The sequence below is a fragment of the Anas acuta genome, chromosome 7 (genome assembly GCF_963932015.1).
Source record: "Anas acuta chromosome 7, bAnaAcu1.1, whole genome shotgun sequence".
NCBI classification, from domain to species: Eukaryota; Metazoa; Chordata; class Aves; order Anseriformes; family Anatidae; genus Anas; species Anas acuta.
In genome coordinates, this window is record NC_088985.1 from 16814299 (window position 1) to 16831700 (window position 17402).

General features: G+C 55.2%; 1 protein-coding gene across 24 annotated transcripts in view; it reads left to right on the plus strand.

Annotated features, from left to right (window-relative positions):
- CAMK2G (calcium/calmodulin dependent protein kinase II gamma) overlaps window positions 1-17402 on the plus strand; it is a 109389-nt gene that overhangs the window by 25406 nt on the left and 66581 nt on the right. The window lies entirely within an intron of this gene.

Genomic DNA, 17402 nt, shown 5'->3' on the forward strand with positions numbered 1-17402 from the left:
GCTTGCGACAGCATCAGGAGCAAAGAGGATGCAGGGCCATTAGGAAAAAGGGCAGGGGAAGGATGGCACTGCAGTGCCTGACAGCGTGAGAGCACAGGAACCTCCTGCACCTACCTGCTGGAGCACTCATCTGCACCACAGGCAGTGCCAGAGGAGTGACCTTTCTCAATAGAGATACTAAAAAAATAAATTAAACAACAAAACAACAACAACAAAACACCACCCCAAACAACAGGATTTGTCTTGGCTCTGGCCTTTTGGAGAAGAGGGGGATGTTCAGCTCATGCAGCTGCACTGCTGAAATCCTTGGTTCCGGTAGCCTGGCTTGGGAACTGGAGATGCCAGTGCATTTCTGCGTGGCTGAGTTACTGAAACAGCGTCTGAAGGCTAGGGTGGTTCTTCAGTCTGTGTGGTGTCTTGTTGTGGTGTTGGCTTTGCTGCTGTGTGCTTGTCTTTGCTGAAAGAGCTGCTCTAATGAGGTGTGCAGGAATTGCTGTGCCTGTGAAATGTGTCTTCAGGGAGGCGTGATCCAGGTAGCAAGGAGGACCAGCAGCAGTTAGCATCACCTCTAGCAGAGAGTTCTCATGGTTTGGAAATGGGGACTCAATGCCATGGTGTTGTCTTGCCCCTCTCATGTAAGCCTCAGTTTTCCTCTGAGTCACAGGTACGGAACCTGAAGTTTGGGGCTGAGTCTGGTCGGGTTATCTATTGAAAGCCATCGTGTGGTTGAGGAGGATGTCTTACAGTCGAATGAGGAGATCTCAGTGGCATCTCCCTTGCCTTGTCTTTCTGGGGACTCATTGCCTGCGGCTGGAGGAAGGGCTAAGCTCCCGGGTGGGAGCAGGTTTGTCTGTGATCCCTGGCGGTGTCATTGCCCACACGGTGAGTCACTGGTAATGCCTGAGTTCTTATTTTTAGTCCTGTTGCTGCCATCAGGCTGAAGCCATTGGCCAGTAAGAGACTTAAGCGGGGAGATAAACACGTTAATCTCCCTAGGCCTTCCCCCTCAGCTGCCGCCTCTGTGCTTTTGTGCATCTCAAGGCGCAGCTTTTCCTGGGCCAGCACCGGGGCCCTGTCCCCTGCATGCCCTGGCAGGACGTCACTCAGACCTTGCCATTACTGGGTGCTGGAGCTGGGAGGAATGCCTCTCCGTGCACGTGGCTGTGCGTGCACACATGGGCAGCATGCTTTCCCTGCGAGGAAGGCGAGCTGGGCACACTGCTGCTTCCCATCCTGGCACCTTTGCCATTGGGACCTCTCAGGAAGTTTCTGATCTTCCCACAGGTCCTGGCACCATGCTGCCTTTCTCTTCATCAGGAAGAGTCCTGAAAAAAAAAAAACAAACTAATGTGTTTTTGTTTTCTGTGAGCTTTCTGTTCCAATTGAGACAGTGTGCCCCCTTTGAGCTTTTAAAGCATCGTGTTGAATTCACAGGCAAGATTCCTGGCCTCTCTCGAGGATTCTGCAGGGCTCTAGTAGCAGTTTGTGCATTCGCTCTTACACCTGGTTTCATTGCTTTGCTTTCCTGGCATGGCAAAGGTGTGAATACGGGAGCAGTGCTATGTGCTTTCCTTTGCCTGGTGGTGGGCTGGTGGCAGTGCCGGCTGAGCAGGACGTTTTCTTCTGCCCCTTCCTTCTCGTTCCCTATTTCCCAGCTACTTCATGTCCTGAGAGTGAACCGTTCACAGGTCCCAGGACTGCAGCTCTTTGCTCTCTGCTGTTTCTGTTAGCACGTGTGTCTGCAATTTCATGGAGATTTTTTGCACAGATTTACAACATCTGAATTTTTAAGGAGCAAGGGATTGCGATTAGCTGTTCACTGCTTTTGTAACAAGAGAGGTTATTTTTGAGGTTATTTATTTTTAAGGTTTTGTTTGTGGAAGAGAAGTGAAGGAAAGACTTAATAATCTGAGGGATGATGGGGATTTGCTTTTCCGGTGGCATTACGCTGGAGCCCTCGTGAACCTTGTTTGCCCTCATTGTTCCCGAAGTCTCAAACCACACGTCCAAAGCTGGTAGCAACGTGATTGTGACTGATCTGCTTCTCCATGGCCTCGGCTCCGTGGCCTCAGGTAGCCAGCCACAGCTCATGGTTGGAGTTATGCTCAGGCTCCTGAGCTCTTGGCAGTGTGCTGGCAGTGCAGCAAGCTCGTGCTTCACTCAGATGGAGCTCAGTGCCATTGCTTACGGCTGAGCCGGGGTCATTCTTCTGACCTTTCTGGCTGAAATCCTGCAGTTCTGTGCCCTCATTCTTGTTCCCGCATATTTTAGGGTGGTCCAATCTCTACAAAATTCAGAGACTGATTTTTGCAAACCTCTTTCTGATACCCTGAGTTTGGAGGGGAACAGACGAAGTCCTGGGTGCTGGAGGCCCCCCTGTTTTTCTTCACCATCTCTTTTCTCGTGGAATTTGAAAGCCTTTGAAAAGGTAGCTCTGAGGGATGGTTAGCTCTGCCTAGCTCTCTGCTAAGTGGAGAGCTGAGGCCTAAGCTGATCCCAGTGGCTGCGGGTATCACCCTGTCTGCCTGGCGATGTGCTGTGCGCACGCAGCTGGAAGGTGGCCGCAGGTTTTGGTGCTCCTGTCGGCGTGCTGATAGGGGACCGCTCTGTGGTCCAGGCAAGCGAGTCCTGCATGTGACTGAGCGTTCCTGGCTCTGCTCCAGGGTGCTGGCTTTAAAGCTGCTGTTTGCTTCCTCCCCTGTAGTGCTGGTTTTGAAACACGGAGCTGGAGCAGGGTGCCTGTGGCTGCCCGGAGTCGTGTGCAGGGATGGCTGTGACTCGAAACACTGCGAGCAGGTTCATCAATCTCAGCACTGGCTGAGCTGGGGGTTGGTACCTAGTGCTGCTCACTTGTGCACTGAGAAGGGAGTTGGCTGCAGGCAGCGTAGTTGAGATGTGAGGTGTTAGCACCTCACCCACGCGTGCTGTGGGTACCAGGAGCTGCTCTTCATATGGCTTTCTCTCTTTGGATGCCTCTTGGTTTGGTTACTTTTCATCTGTAGAACGTGTTTCTAGATGTGTTAGGAGTTTTAGTGGAAGATATACGGGCCTGGGCAAATTAAGCTTCATCAGAAATGTCTCCATGTACATGTATGTGTCTGGTTTTCCCCTCTTCCTCGTAACCCTCTTCTCCCAGTCTGTGGAAGCACTGAGCACCTGAAGCTGACGCCCAGAGAGCTCGGTGTCTGTGCTGACAGTGCAGCAGCATGCTGGCAGCACGAAGCTGTACCTCCCAAACTTCAGGCTCAGCAGTGTGGAGGTGGCAGTACTGAAGTCACGGCGGTGTAGGTTTTGGTGTGGGCTAGCAGCTTGGGCACATGTGCAGGTCCCCAGCAGGGCTGTACCACTTGTGCTTGAGTCCCTGAATCCCGCTGTTACTGCTCCTGCTGGTGAGTACAGTGCGAACATGACTTGGCCTGTTCATGCTGCGATTAAACCTTTGATTGCAGGGTAGACATCTCCACAAAGCTTTGAGGCTCTCTTACAAGGACAGAAGGTGCCCAGCAGGAGCAGTACCCGAAGCTGGGTGTCTGTCTCCTGCTTGCGAGTGCCAGCTCCAGAGGAAATTGTTAGGCAGCTTGCTTAGCACTTCGCTTTTACTCCAGCTCTGTCTGTTGCTGCACTTTTCAAGTGGAGGTCTTGGCTTCCCAGAGAACAGCTGCTTCTGGTATCCCCTTGCACGGGGTCTCGTTCACTCAAGCCTGGCCTCCTGGAACTTTTCCAGCACAGAACCCTACGGAGGGGAAAAAAACCCTGTGACCACTCGAGTTGTTACAGGCAACAGCTTGCCCACAGTGCCGCATGTGTCATCGTTGGTCCATGGGGACAGTGATTTCTGTCCCCTCTCTTAGGGGTGAGGAGACAGCCAGGCTGGAGGTGCTGCGGGGAGCTGCGCATCCCTTCAGGGCAGCGGAGAGGGGGCAGTGGCAAGCCTGGGGTCTTGGTGGCCTGCAGTGCGTTAGGGACCCTGTGTTCCCAGTGCCCTGAGGGTCAAGGAAATTAGTGCTGGTGTGCGTGGGGAGTTGCTGGGACTTTCACAGCTTCTGGACCATGGGGAAAGAGGATGTGAAAGCGCAGTAACCCCCACGTGCTGCAGCAGGCTGTGCTTCGCTCTTCCATGCGCGATCGCTGCCAGAGCAGCAGCAGTGCAGCTGGGGCGGGCGCGTTCCTACCCGTGGTCACGTCGCAGGAAACTGGGGAGCTGTAGCAAAGCTGGTGTCCAGGTCCCAGCAGCTGGCCAGTGCTTTGTCAGGGGGTTGGTTAGGGCAGGTCCTGGTTTTCCAATGCTCTGGAGCGGGTTGTTGGGAAGGAGACCGCTCTGCCCTGTGCACGGGCCAGCCCTGCGGCTCCCCAGAGCCTGCAGAGGTTAGGGGAGGACTGGGGACAGCAGGGCCAAGCACGGGACCGCCTTTGGTCTGATTCCTGGAAGCCAAGTAACAGATACCTGCTGCTGACGGCGGACAGGTGCTGACAGCTGCGCCTCGCTGCTGCTCAGTTCCTGCCACGGGGCTCCCTGGCAGCGCTGGCTGCCGTGATGGCCACGCAGAAATTACCTCCTGGCCCTTCCAGAAGCCTTCCCCTGCCACCTTCTATGCCTGCAGTCTCCTTCCTCTGGTTTTGGAGCAAGCCAGCAGTTGGCCTCAGTGACCCAGTAAGTCCTCACCACCCACCTTCTGGGTGGCCGCCCCATTTCCCCAGTTGGTCTGAGCCCCACAGGGTTTGTTCTCCAGCTCTGGGCACCCCCTGGGTCTCTCCAGGCTGCCCCGGCAGCTCTGTTCTCGGGCTCCCTGAAGGCAGGGGGTGGGCAGGGACAGCAGCCTGTCCTCTCTGGGTGTGACCACCCTGTCCCCACGGTGTGGCCAAGTGATGTCAGTGACATCCTCGCTGACCTGTTTTGCAGCACTCGTGCAGCCTTTCACTGCGGGTCAAAGGGAACTTTCTGCAGCAGCTGAGATCAGTCTGCGTGCTTACTGATGCAGCTCCTTTGCTACAGCATCACCTCTATTTGAGCTGCTTCTCCCGCTGGGTCCCGTCCCTCGTGGTGCAGACCCCTCTCCCCCTTACTCCACAGCTGCACATCTCCCAATGCTCTGCTCTGTCCCCTCTGGGGGCCTCCTCTCTGAGCATTTGGTTACCATTGTGTCCCTGTCGGTGTTGCAATCCTGCAGGGGAGCCGCTCCTGCTTCTGTCTGTGTGCCTGTGAAGCTGCCCAGCAGGAGAGGATCCCCCTGGCTGCTGACGGGGGCTGCGGCCAGAAGGAAGCTGGGCGCTGACGTCTGGATGGGGGCCGGTGAGCGCACAGCATCCCGGGCACTGCGCTGGCAGAGGTTAAGCAGGTCGGGATGGCAAGGCAGCATCTGCGTAATCCCGCGGCTGGTCTGCGTGGAGATGAATGAGCGGCTCTGGGGGTGGGGACAGGCAGCAGGATTGCTGCTAAGAGGGAAGACGTGAGAGTGGCTACAGGTTGGATCTGATTTGCTTTTGAACAGGAATGAGTAGCCGTGTAGGACAGCAGCAGTAAAACCTGTGTGAAGCTGGCAGCCCTCGGGGCTTGGAGTACTTCTTGAGTGAGATTCCCCGCGGCTCAGAGGCTCCCCAGCAGCTCGTGGCAGAGCATTGGTGGGGACAGCATTTTTGTGCTGTCTTGTGCTCCGCAGCCTGCCTGCCCCACACAGCTGCAGTTTCCTTGGTGCTCTCTGCATGCCAAGGAGCAAGTCCTGCCTGTCCCCTCCTTTCAGGATGCCCGTAGCTGGCACATGGGGGAGGAGGTGTGCAGGGGATAATGCTTGTTTGGAGAGCTGGAGCATGCAGGGAAGCCCCACCGGGGTCGAGTAGGGTGTAGTCCAAGCACACCAAACTGCCTGGTCGGGGTAGGGTCTCCGTGCATTTTTAGGCTTCCTGCAGCATGCTGCGACTTCAGGGAGGGCAAGAGGAGCAGCAGTCCTTGCAGTGCCTCTAAGTGCTTGCCTTGCTAAGTGCTTGCCTTGCAGTCCCACCTCCCTCTGTGGATGAGTTTTGCTGTGGGCAGTGACAGCTTCTGGCAGCGCTGCAGCCTCAGTGTTTCCCTGTGCCCTCCTCCCAGCGCAGCTCGCCATGCTGCCGCGGGGCAGAGGCAGGAGGCCGTGCTTCCAGCAGCACTGTGAGGGAGCAGGAGGCAGGGAGGGGCTGGCTGCGGGGCACCCAGCCCGTGCTGCAGCCCTGCATTTTCTGGAGCAGCGCGTGCGGGAGCAGCGGCTGCGCTTTTGGGCACGGAGGCCTTGTCTCCAGTGCAAGCCAGGAAGACAGAGCCCTCCTCTGCTCCCTCTGGAACAAAACCAGGGGATGACTAATGCACTCATCGTAAATACAACTTATCCTATCAGTGACTAATGAAGGCTTTTTTTTTCCCTCCCCCACCCCCTTCTGTCTCACTAAAATAAAAGCTGTTGCTCAGAGCAAGGCTGCTGATGGCATCTCTTTGCTCTTGTTTCATTTCACTCGTAGCGGTGCCCCTTTTCCTTATGCGAAATGTAATTCCAGATGGCAATTTGTGCGTTTGTTTTGTTAGGGTCACAGCACACTTGGAGAGGTCTTCTCTTCCATATGGTGGTGTTTCCTTCTCAGACTGGGACCTGAGTCGTTGCTGCAAATCCAGGTGCTGTAGGAGAACCAAACCTCCCTTTACCTTGTTTCATTGAATATTGAGCTAGGTGAAACTTCTGTCAGCATGCTGGCAGTCCTGCGTGTTGGGCCGTGCTTAGGATGCCTTCTCCTGGCGGTGTGTCTGGTCCTAGGAGAAGCATCTCTCTTATCCCTTTTTTGTCCTGGTGCTACCAACAGCCAGCCTCCAGCCCACAGGTTAGGAAGCACGTGGGCTTGGTAAAAGCTCTTGGAGAAAGCTTACTGCTTCTGGTGCTGTGCTGCCTGTACCTCCCAAAGCAGGCAGTATGGTAACAAGCCACCCAGAAGAACCTGAAACAATATTGACCAAGATGTGTGTGGAGATAGTCCTGAGTTGGTAAGGGTGCGATCAAGAAACAGGACTTGCAATTAAATAGGAAGCCGAGTTCTAGATGGAAATGGTGTATCAAACTGAGAATTTGTAGCAGAAGTTCTCCAGGCCCTGCTCTGTGAACTGTTTCCATGGTCCCAAAGGTTAATCATGGGCTGAGACAGATCCGTGGCAGACCTGAGCAGGACTGCTCTTGAGCGCTGTCTTGGATCTGGCAAGCGGATTCCCTAAAAGCCTGTCTGAGCTTGTCACATTGACCTTTACTGAAAAGAAATCTAGAATACTGCTTGCAAGCCTGGTCTGCTTGTTCTGCCCATCAAATATTGCTGTTCTCAAGGCAGCAAGGGCAGAAGGGTGCTGTCCTTCCAGCTCTGCCTCATGGAACCTGCTGAAGAGAGCAAAGCAGAGCAGTGCTTGGGCCCTGTGTCCTCCTTGGGGGATGCCAAGTGCATCGTCCTCCTTCCCTCTCCGTGCAAACCCACCTCTGTCTCAGTCACCTGCCATCTCTGTGGCTGCTGGAGCAGTAGTTCACATGTCATCGTGATGCTGCAAAAGGGAGTTTTCAATAAATTCCTATGTATTTTTTATTTATTTGTCCAGTCCGTTGGCAGGAGTGTGCCTCATTGTGTCCCCTGCTCTGCACCCCCCGTCCTGCCCTTCTCCCCAGCCACGCGGTGCCCCGGTTGCTGCAGTCACGTTCCCTGCTGTCCTGCTGTGACCCCAGCTCTCCACCCCGCTCTCCCCCCTGGATGTCCAGCTCAGAGCTGCCCTTGGCTGCTGCTCCCCTGGCAGGGTGCTGCTGGCTCCTGCTCCGCTTGCCCTCACGAGTCCGCTGGGTGCCCGCTGCAGCGCGTAGCCCAGTGTCATGTGTCCACAGGGCTTCTGTGGCCACCGGTGGCTCTCAGCTGTCTTTTGGGTGCCTTCTGAATTGAGAGGTGTGTGCAGTTACTTGCTGACTTTATTACCAAGAGCTGAAGTGTGCATTTTCTTCTGTAGGCCTTTTCCATTAGTTATATCTGCTTCGAAATGATGCTGATTTAGGAAGAACGCCCATCAGTCACAGTGAGAAGTACGAAAGTCCTGAAGTAGGTAGAGATGGAAGGAGCAAGAGAGGGAAATGGACCTCAGAGGCGAGAGACCTGGAATTAGACATGAAATCAAGCTCTGGTCCCAAAAGGGAAACATTCATCACCTCTGTTAGCATAAGCTGCTGGTAACAGAACAGCATCAGCCCCCCAGGAGAACGCAGCTGTGCTGCGGGCGCTGCAGCCCAGCGGCTTTCTCCCGGAGCCCCTCTGGCTTTGCGTTCTTGTGCTCCCAGGCAGTTTGACACTCCCTTGCCTCAGGTCCCAGCATTTGGCTAAAGAAATGCCAAAGTGCCAGCTTCAAATACAACAACTGGTGATCGATTGCCTGAGCAGGACCAGAGCCAGTTGATGGAAATCTGCCTCCAACCCAGATGTATGAGCGCGGGGGCGTGTGACGTGCGCTCAGTGCTCAGCAGCCAGATGCTCAGGGAAGTTAAGCAGAGATTACACTGCAGCAGTGGTGGATTGACCAAGTTGACCCATCGAGGGAAATAAAGACGTTTTTCCAGGTCTCTGAGGCCAGTGGTTGAGCTGTCCCTTGCTGGGTTTCCATGTGCTGTTTTGGAGCGCAGCAGAACTGGGAGTTTTTGCCCTCTGGCTCCACATAGTTCACTGGGTCCCTGGGCCACATCTCAGGGCAGGGATTTGCTGTGTTTGGGAGTACATTTGCTGGAGCTGGGCAGGAGACAGGCCTTGTAAGCCAGGGCATCTTTGTGTTGGCTTTCCAGGAGACTTCAGAGGCCTCCGTTTCTTGGTGTGAGCTATGTTGACCTGAACACTGCAGAAGTGCTCCTCTCTTTGCATTTTAGTATTATGGTACATGGGATAAGGTGTGTTTGATCTGCTGTTTCCTTAGGGAAGCCTGGTCTCAAAGCATTCAAGCAATCCTGCCTGTCCAAGGTGCTGGGAGGAGCGTACAAGTGGTATCAAGCTGTTCACCTTCCCTCATAGCGCTGCTGCCTTGCCTTGCCCTGTTGATATTCCTCGATCCTGAACGTATCAGCAACCCTGCCTGGTGTGTTTGGGTGTCCGGCGGGATTTGCTGTCACCGCTCGGGTGGCTGAGCCAGGTGCCCTGAGCAGCACCTCGCCTTCTGCCTCGGGCGGCTCTTTGTGTGTGCTCCGTGCCTTTAGACGTGCGTGACAGCGCGCTGCGATCTGTCTGCGTATCTCATGTCCTAAAAAGTGTAACCAAGGAAGATTTGCACTTGCATCTGAAGTGGTGATGGTTTTTGTTTTTGTGTTGTTTTTTTTTTTTGTGGCAGGGTGTAAAGTAAATCTTCAAACCCAGAAAAGCCCTACAGAAATCGATGGGTTTGGCAAAGGAGAAGCTGCTGGTTTATTTCTTTGCATTCCCCCAAATACTTCTGATGCAGCCTGGAAGAGTTAGAGGTGTCTCAGGCGGTTATAACCGAGTGTGAGCACAGCCATATGTTACACAGGTCCTCTGTGGTTTGTCACTTTGTGACCAGATGAATTAAGGGGTGAGGGAAGTTTTTCAGACCTGCGTGGTGTCAAAGGCAGACTTTACAAATTGGTGTGCCACACCATTAGCTTGAAACCCAGCGTTGTGGCCTGACCCTCTCTTTTTGCCGTCACTCTCAGCACAGCCAGCTTCTGCTGCTGCAGTCCTCAGCACCCAGCGGTGTGCCACTGTTGCAGACGCAGCAAACACGATCTTCCTGGGCTTTCAAGGTTCCTTTCCTTTTCCCTCCCCTGTTCCTCCTGGTGTGTTTGTACACGGTGAAACTGGGGGAAGGCAAGCTGTGGCATATTCGGTGGGTGAGGACAGTTAACTTTTAATAGCTTTCCCATGGTGACTGCAGTATGCACTTATTTAAAACCCTCTGTTCTCAAAACACCGACTGACTTTACTGCGGGACATACAGCTGTGGCGCCTCAGCGTTTCCCCACTTAAGGCTTGCTTTTGTGTTGCAGGGATGTAGCTAGCTGTACTGGCAGTTTCAAACCGGTTCCCTGTCCTTGGTGCGTCTGTAGGGGAGGCATTAGTTTAGACTCAATGTAATTTGCTCTTAATTCCCATGTGTTTTCTGCTCTGGGGTAGTTCACAGGCTTGCTGCTGCCCTCTTTCTGAAGCCCATCGCTGAGGCAAGGCAGCCCTGATGTGCTCCATCAGAGCTCGTTCCTCGGGCAGTGCAAGTGGGCAGCCAGTGCTGCAAACAAAGCAGTGTCAGTGCAGGGATGGGCAGTAGCCTCGTGCACAGAGCCTTCATCACTGTATTTTACTTTGCCTTCACATTTTTGCAGCCTTTTCCTCTTCGGAAAGGGAGCTTTATGGTGCGTTCTCACCTGCCACAGACCCCAGCCCCTAAGGGGGACATCTGCCAGCAGGCAAAAGGACGAGGAGAGGTCTCTGGTACCGCGAAGGGAGCCAGGAGCCCTCCTGCTGTGAGCCCCTCTCCTGCTCATGCACCCACACAGCGATTGCAGTGCTCAGGGCGGGCTCCGTGCCCACCAGGGGCTGAGCAGCAGGGATGCTGTGGGCTTAAGGGTTGGTGTGCGGCACCCATCGCCGGCTGGCAGCAGCGCTTATCTAGGCCAGCAGGGATGCAGGGAGCGAGTGACTCATTCAAGGATTCATGCGCGCTCTCCCCCTCGCCTCCCCCCGGCACAGCTGTGGCTTGGTCATCAGCCATTTGGGAACTAGCAGCTTTATTTGGTTGCTGTTTGCAGTGGGCAGTTTCTGTTAAGGCTGTTAATTTTATCAGCTGCCTTCGAAGCTCAGCTGCCTTCAGGGTAGACTTAAAATTGTCTTTTCTGCCCTCCCTGCTCCCAGGGCTGCCACCCGAGCAGCTGATCTGGCACTGCACTCGGCTGAGGAGGTGAGAACAAGCAGATGGGCTGGAGGCAGAAACTTCCTAAGCTGATCAGCCAACACCACGGTCGCTGCTCTGGATGTTGGCTGCTGCTCGGAGGCTGAATTTCCCTCTGTGGGCACCACCTCGGCTGTGGTGACGGGCAGCTCGGATGGCTTTGCCCCATCTGAACCGAGAGAAACGCATCTCCTGGCGTGGTGGAAGATGAGTGTGGGGGCAGAGAGCAGTGCAGGAACTCCTTGAAATAGTGGTTAAAAAGGAAAACTGATGGCCCTCTGTGACAGCAGCTGTGCCCTCAGCAGAGGCTGCCAGGCTCGCTTTCTGTGGAGCTGTGGGTGACGCGGTCAGCAGGGCTGGGGCAGGAGGAAGGCCTCCCCAGGCAGGCACCGGGCTGCCCTCCGCTCCCCTTTGCCGAGGCCGGCAAATCTCATCTGAGCCGGGCTTTCTCTTCCCATGTAATCCTGTTTTCCGTGTGCTGCTCTCTCCTTCCCCTGCTCTGTTCTTTCTCTCCTGGCTTTGGCATCCCTTTAGACACCTCCTGAGTCCTCCTCATTGCCTCCCGCCCGTGTTCCTGGCTCGGCGTGCCCTTAATGTTTGTCTTTCAGAGGCACATCTCCTGCTGGTATTTACTAGCGCCCCGAGGACACGCTTTCTAGGCCTCCCTGCCCTTCGGCGGCTGTCTTGTCGGATCGTGCTCGTCAGATGTAAGCAGCTCAGGGGATGCTCTGTGGCTCTGTGCTGGGGCTGCAGCGCTCCCTGGGCACGGCACACAGCGCTCAGGCTGCTCTGCTGCCTGCTGCCGGGCCCCAGCAGCCAGGTACACTGCCTGGAGAGGGGACCAAGAAGGGAGAGGCTGAAGAAGGGGGATGGTGGTGTTGGTGATGAGATGGGCAGGGTCCCGAGCCTCATCTGCTTAGGTGCAAGTGGCAAAAAGGGAGCACGAGGAGCTGCTTTCACCTCGCTGCTCGCTGGAAGCGGTGGCTGCTGGGGAGTGTCTTCTAATAGGGGTGCTGCGGGCTGGGTCCTGGCCTCGTGCAGCACCTGTGGGGCTGTGGAAGGCTGCTTGGGCTCTGCTGGTGGGAGAGCTGAGGCTGTCTGGTGGGCAGTGTGGGAACAGCTGGCTTTCCGCTACTCCTCATTCGTGTGTTCTGGAGAAAAAGGAGGATTTAATCTTCAGACGTGTTGGCTCAGCTTCGTCCCTAGCGCCACCCCCAAAATGAAACCTCAACCTCAGGAGAGGAAGTAGCTTTGTAGTACTGATGTTAGCATTTCGGTAATTGATTCACAGCATTGTCTTTTTTCCTCCTGACTCGCCTTCCTTTTCCCCTCTCTTTTTTTGGTTGGGATAGGCAGCAACATAAGATCTGTGCGCTTTGGGATCCCACGAGAGCTGTGGCCCCATCACCAAGACCTCAGTTAGCCCGTGCTGCTGGGCGGTGTGCGGGGTGGACTTCATCAGCGGGGACAGCTCTTCATGGGCTGCTGTCTGTCTGTCAGTCGCAGAATTTATCTGTCCCTTGAGGTTTGGTGAGCGTCAGTCATCTTGGTGTGGTGCGGTGGAATTGGGTGCCAGAATGTACCACGTAACTGAGATCCTAACGACAGCAGAGCACTTGTTGGGGAAGAAGCTGCGGGAGGCCGTACAATTAGTATTACAGTAAAGTCACAGCATTAAATGCCCCCAGACAAACAAGATCTGAATCTTCTAGCCAGAAGCATTAAACATTCATCACAACAAGAAATTAACTTAGCCAGGCAATACATCAGAAGCGGAGCACAGCAGCTGCTTTTTTGGAGAAGAGGTGCGTCAAGAGCCTCTTTCCCTGGAAATGTGCAAGCAGGCACGGTGACGCGCGGCATGACGCCTTCCAGCCTGCTCCGTGCCACGCCAGGGCCCTCTTGCCCAGCACGAAGCAGCCTTGGTTGGGCGGCAGTTCCACCCAAACAGGGTAAATGTTGAGCTTTATTTAATTATTTGCACTTCTGCCGAGCACTGGGCCTCATAATAACGCTTGGCTAGGACCTAGTATGGCAGTGAGGTGGGGTTTCGTGCTTCCCGAGGGGAGATGGGGTGAGGTATTGCAGCAGTGGTAATGCTGCTCCTGTCACTTCGTGCTCTGAGAAATGGCTCAAAATCCATGAGATGTGAGCTGCCTTGGTTCTGTCCTCATCTCTCTTTCTGCAGAAGGGTGAAAAATCCGGTAGCGAGGGCCTGCAATTCCAAAGATCTGAGCTTGTTCACGGATTTGTTGCTGACATGGGCTCTGGCTTCAGTACCTCTGCTTTGGTTTCCTCCATCCCTTTAAAGACGGGAAAAACCCTTGTGCTGCGGGGCTTGTCGGGCTGCGTGGTAAATGGTACGTGCCTGGAGGTTCCCTGACCAGAAGTGGCTGGTCTCCTATGGGAACTTCTTGTCCGTTTGTTTCCCAAGATGACTTTTCCCCCATGTAAATATCTGTCTTCCAGAACTTCATCGAAACTTCAATTTCCCCAAATCTCTGCTTGTGGTCTGTAGGCCTAGGGACAATGGGAGCGAGCTGCAAAGGGCAGCTAAGGAAAACATTGCCTGGTGCTGTGTGAGCTGAGAGGCTGCTGTGCGTGTTTGGCTCCCCAGCTCCTTGCAGAAAGTGTATGGGACTCCATGAATGCATCATCTGTTCATCGCACAAAGCAGTTTTCCTTCCTTAAACCCTGCAAAAAAATCCTGTTGGGTTGCCGTTGACTTAACCATGTGCTGTACAGCCAGCCTGCCTGCTCTCAGACAGTGCCTCCCCACCTTTCTGACCAAAAAACGTAGCTCGGCGTGTGCAAGTTGGTGGTGCAGCTGCAGCCTCCTGCCTCCTTGGGCCTCAAGTCCTCATCTCTGCCTCCTGCTGGGCACGGGGCTGTGACATGGGGACAAATGGCCCCAGACCCTTTGCCTGGAGGTGCTGTGGTGGGACATGAGCTGTGGTTTGTGCTGCAGCATTTCAGGGGGCTCTCCAGCTTCCAGCTGGGTAGGAAAAAACACCCCAGCACTTGTGCAAGAGCAGAGCATGTTCCTCCCCTCTGTCCTACCTTTAATACTGTATTTTTTCTCCTACTACCAAGCAAGAGCATCTGGGGGGTAGGGAGTGTGAGGGCCAAATTCTGCTCTTGCTCTCAGCGAAGCTGCTGGTGAGCTGGGCACATGAAACAAAAACTACACCAGCTCCCCTCCCCCATGCACTGGAGTGTTTCTTGGCTCTGCACCCAAACTAGCGGCCGAGCACGTGATTTACTTGCAAAATGCAGCTTAAGAAGCTGGTGCCATTGCGGGTGGGAACCTGGGGTGGGAGGGCTCGACCGGGGCTGCCCTGCATGCAGCTGGGTTTGTGGGCCGGGAGGGGACAGCTGCCCTGTGGATTAGGAGAAGCTGGGGGTGCCCGGAGACGTGGGGCTGGGGGAACGCGTGCTGCAGGATGTGGGGCTGCAGAGGAAAGCGCGAGCTGCAGGAGGCAAAGTGTGGGGGAACGGCTGAACCGCAGCCCCACGGCACGCTGCGAGGGGCGGGGGGAAAGGGCTGGGTCTGGGGCAGTGCTGGGGTGCAGCCCGCGGAGGGGGGTACGGTACGACAGCTGGGTAGACACGCTCTGAGCCCAAGGATGTGGGATGGCCTTGGGGGATACGGGGTCGGAGGTGACCACGCACTCATTTTTGCTCTGTCGGTGCAAGGGCGAAATTGTTTGCCTGGCCGTGGAGCTCAGCATCTTCTGGGTTGAAAACTCCATTTCTTTTCCTAGTCGCATTCAGGCTGCAGCAGATGGAAGGAGATGAGAGAATTCCTGCCCTTTGCTGAGCTTTTACCTGCCTGGCTGTGTCTGCGGGTGCTGACCTCTGGCCCAGCAGGACAGGAGGAAGGTGGCTGCGTGTTGGAGGCACACTGCTGCAGGGAGGTGCTGGGATGTGCTGCTGCAGTTTGGCTCCCGGAGTCCCCCGCTGCAGGGCGGGCCTTCCTCATGTCTCATCCTGGAGGACGAGGCAGGAGGAACCAAGGAGGCGTCTCTCTGCAAGGAGACATCTTGCAGAAGCACAAAGTGGCTCTTGGGCCAGTGCAGCAGGTGGAGGTGAAATGGTAAGGGCAGGTTGCTGGTAGGACTCCTGGGCACAGCAGAGGGCTGTGGTACGGACTTCTGTGGCCAGAGCTGGTAACTCGGCACAGGAGGGTAACCTCAGCAGTGAACTGCTGGGAACCACAATCCTGCTTGGCATGCTGCAGCACGCTCAGGAACAGCTCCGTTGCCAAGGTTGTGTTGTTCTGAGCTATACCTGCGGTGGATCACCACAGTGGATCACTCGGCTGCTTGCCCCTTCCCTTTCCATATGCTGGTGCACGCGAGTAGGTTCAGCCTTCATGTTGTTTGGCAGTGCTGGCGTTGGTGACACCATGGGATCTGCTGCAGGCAGCAACTTCAGCTGAGCGATGGGATTTAGAGCACGTCGGGGAGTTCTCGCTCTGTTGATGGCATTTTCATGTTCTCCAGTGTAGCCCATTTAGAGGTGCCCGTGGGTGGTGTCAGACACAGGTCCCCTCTGCCTCCCTGGAGCCGGAGGGCTGCTGGCAGCTGTTTGTGGTGCTGTGGCACGCAGTGGGTGCTGCTGAACCACAAATGCCCCAGAAGTGCTCAGAAACCCTTGGCCAGAGCATGTGTGAAGGATCACCTGGTAAAATCGCTGGAGGAGACAAATGATACAGATCAGACCCGTGAGGGAGAGGCAGTACAACTGCAGTTTGGCTTTATTTGCACCGTGGTAGGCAGGGGTGGCACGGCAGGCCTGCCCCCTGAGGTGCCACCTCAGCAGCAGTGGCTGGGGCGACTCGCTTCTAGGCGCGGCGCTGAGTCAGGGACGGGGCCACCTGCGACTCGTGAAGTTCCTGGAAAGTTGCTGTGTGTGTGTGACCGAGCTCCACGCTTCCTCCTGCTGCACGCCCCGGGCTGCTCTGCCTTTGCTCTGTGAGGCGGGCAGGAGCCCGTGCCTGGGGAGCGCTCCTCTGAGAAGCAGAGCACAGGAACTCCTCTGCCCACCCATCCGCCTGCTGGGTAACCCTGAGGTTATCCGTGTGTCGGATGGGCTGTGCTGGTCAACGGCAAAACGTGCATGTGAAAAGGAAAGGAAGCCTTGAAGGACAGCAAGCAGAGAAATTGCAATGATAAGGATGGAGATTGTCTTTTTTGATTAAAGATCCATCTATTTTTAATATTCTTATTTTTTTTCCTTTTGCCACTGTTGTACCTATGTTCCTATCTGCCTTCAGTCAAATTCTTTGCTAAGTACAATGTAAAGAAATGCAGGAGAAAAGGACGAGTTTATCTGGGTGGTCCTCAGGGCACTAGTCAGGGATACCCATGATGACTTAAAGCATCGCGTCTTCTGCTGTGTGCTGTGGGTGATCTGATTGCTGCGTTCTTTGAGCAAAAAGAAGTGGTAGCACGTCGAAGTTCATGCAGTTTGTTCCTTCCATTTTTTGCTTTGTTTTCCCAGAACAGCAATACCAGGGGGTTTCCAGTTGCTGCTGTGTGGACAAGCAGTGTTCCTCCCTCCTTCTTTCGTGGCTCTTGCAGGGCTGCCGCAGCAGAGGGCTTCCCGGTGGGAGTGGGGAGGTGCTGGGTGCCCGTGCCCTTGGGACGTGGCGCTGCCGGGGTCCTCCTGCACTGGGGGGGTTAAAAACTGCCCTTGGATTTCAGTAGTGTTGTCTGGAAGGAGGGCAGTGCGCTGCCATGGATTTATTCCTGAGAGCTGGTCTGTGAGCTGGGATGCCAGCAGTACCGTGGAAATGGAGGAGTCCTGAGCTGCAGAGAGCTGGAGGGAGGGCGAGCGTTTGGGAAGGGCTGTTCCATGCTTGCTTTCCTTACATTTTCCTTTAGGCAGCTGCTGTTAGCAATTGTCAGAAAGAATACACCGAGTGTACACAGGCCTCTGGTCACACTTAGGGGCTGGTATCATCTGCTTCCTTCTCACGGCTCTTTCAGAAGGGCGGATGGAGGTGCCTGGAGACCTGCTGGTATTTGGGTCTGAGCAGGCAGTGCAGCACGGCTCGCTGCCTCCTGCCTGCCTGCCCCCGCTGCTGAGCCCTCAGCGGTGCTGGGGGAAGGCGGAGGCTGGGCTAAGCCTCTGGCCTGAGCTCCGGGAAGAGGGAGCTCGCTCCTTCTGCTGGGAATGTCTCGGGAAGCATGACCTTAGCCAAGCACACGGAAGCGTGAAGCAACCTGAGGGCTCAGGCTGGTCTCGTGCTACATAAAGCATCTGATGCAAATTCGATTTCTGTCTTGAAGCGACTCGCAAGATACCACAGCAGCTGGCACCAATTGACTCTCCCGGAATTGGCATGATGACAGCAATCAAACGGGATTTATTGTCTTGGGTTTGATTCCTCTTCCGGCCTCTTCCCCTTCTGAGAAATGCACCCCGGAGTGCGTTCCCGCAGGAATGCTGTCTTCAGGCCTCCATCGGCTGCAGGGGGAAAGCG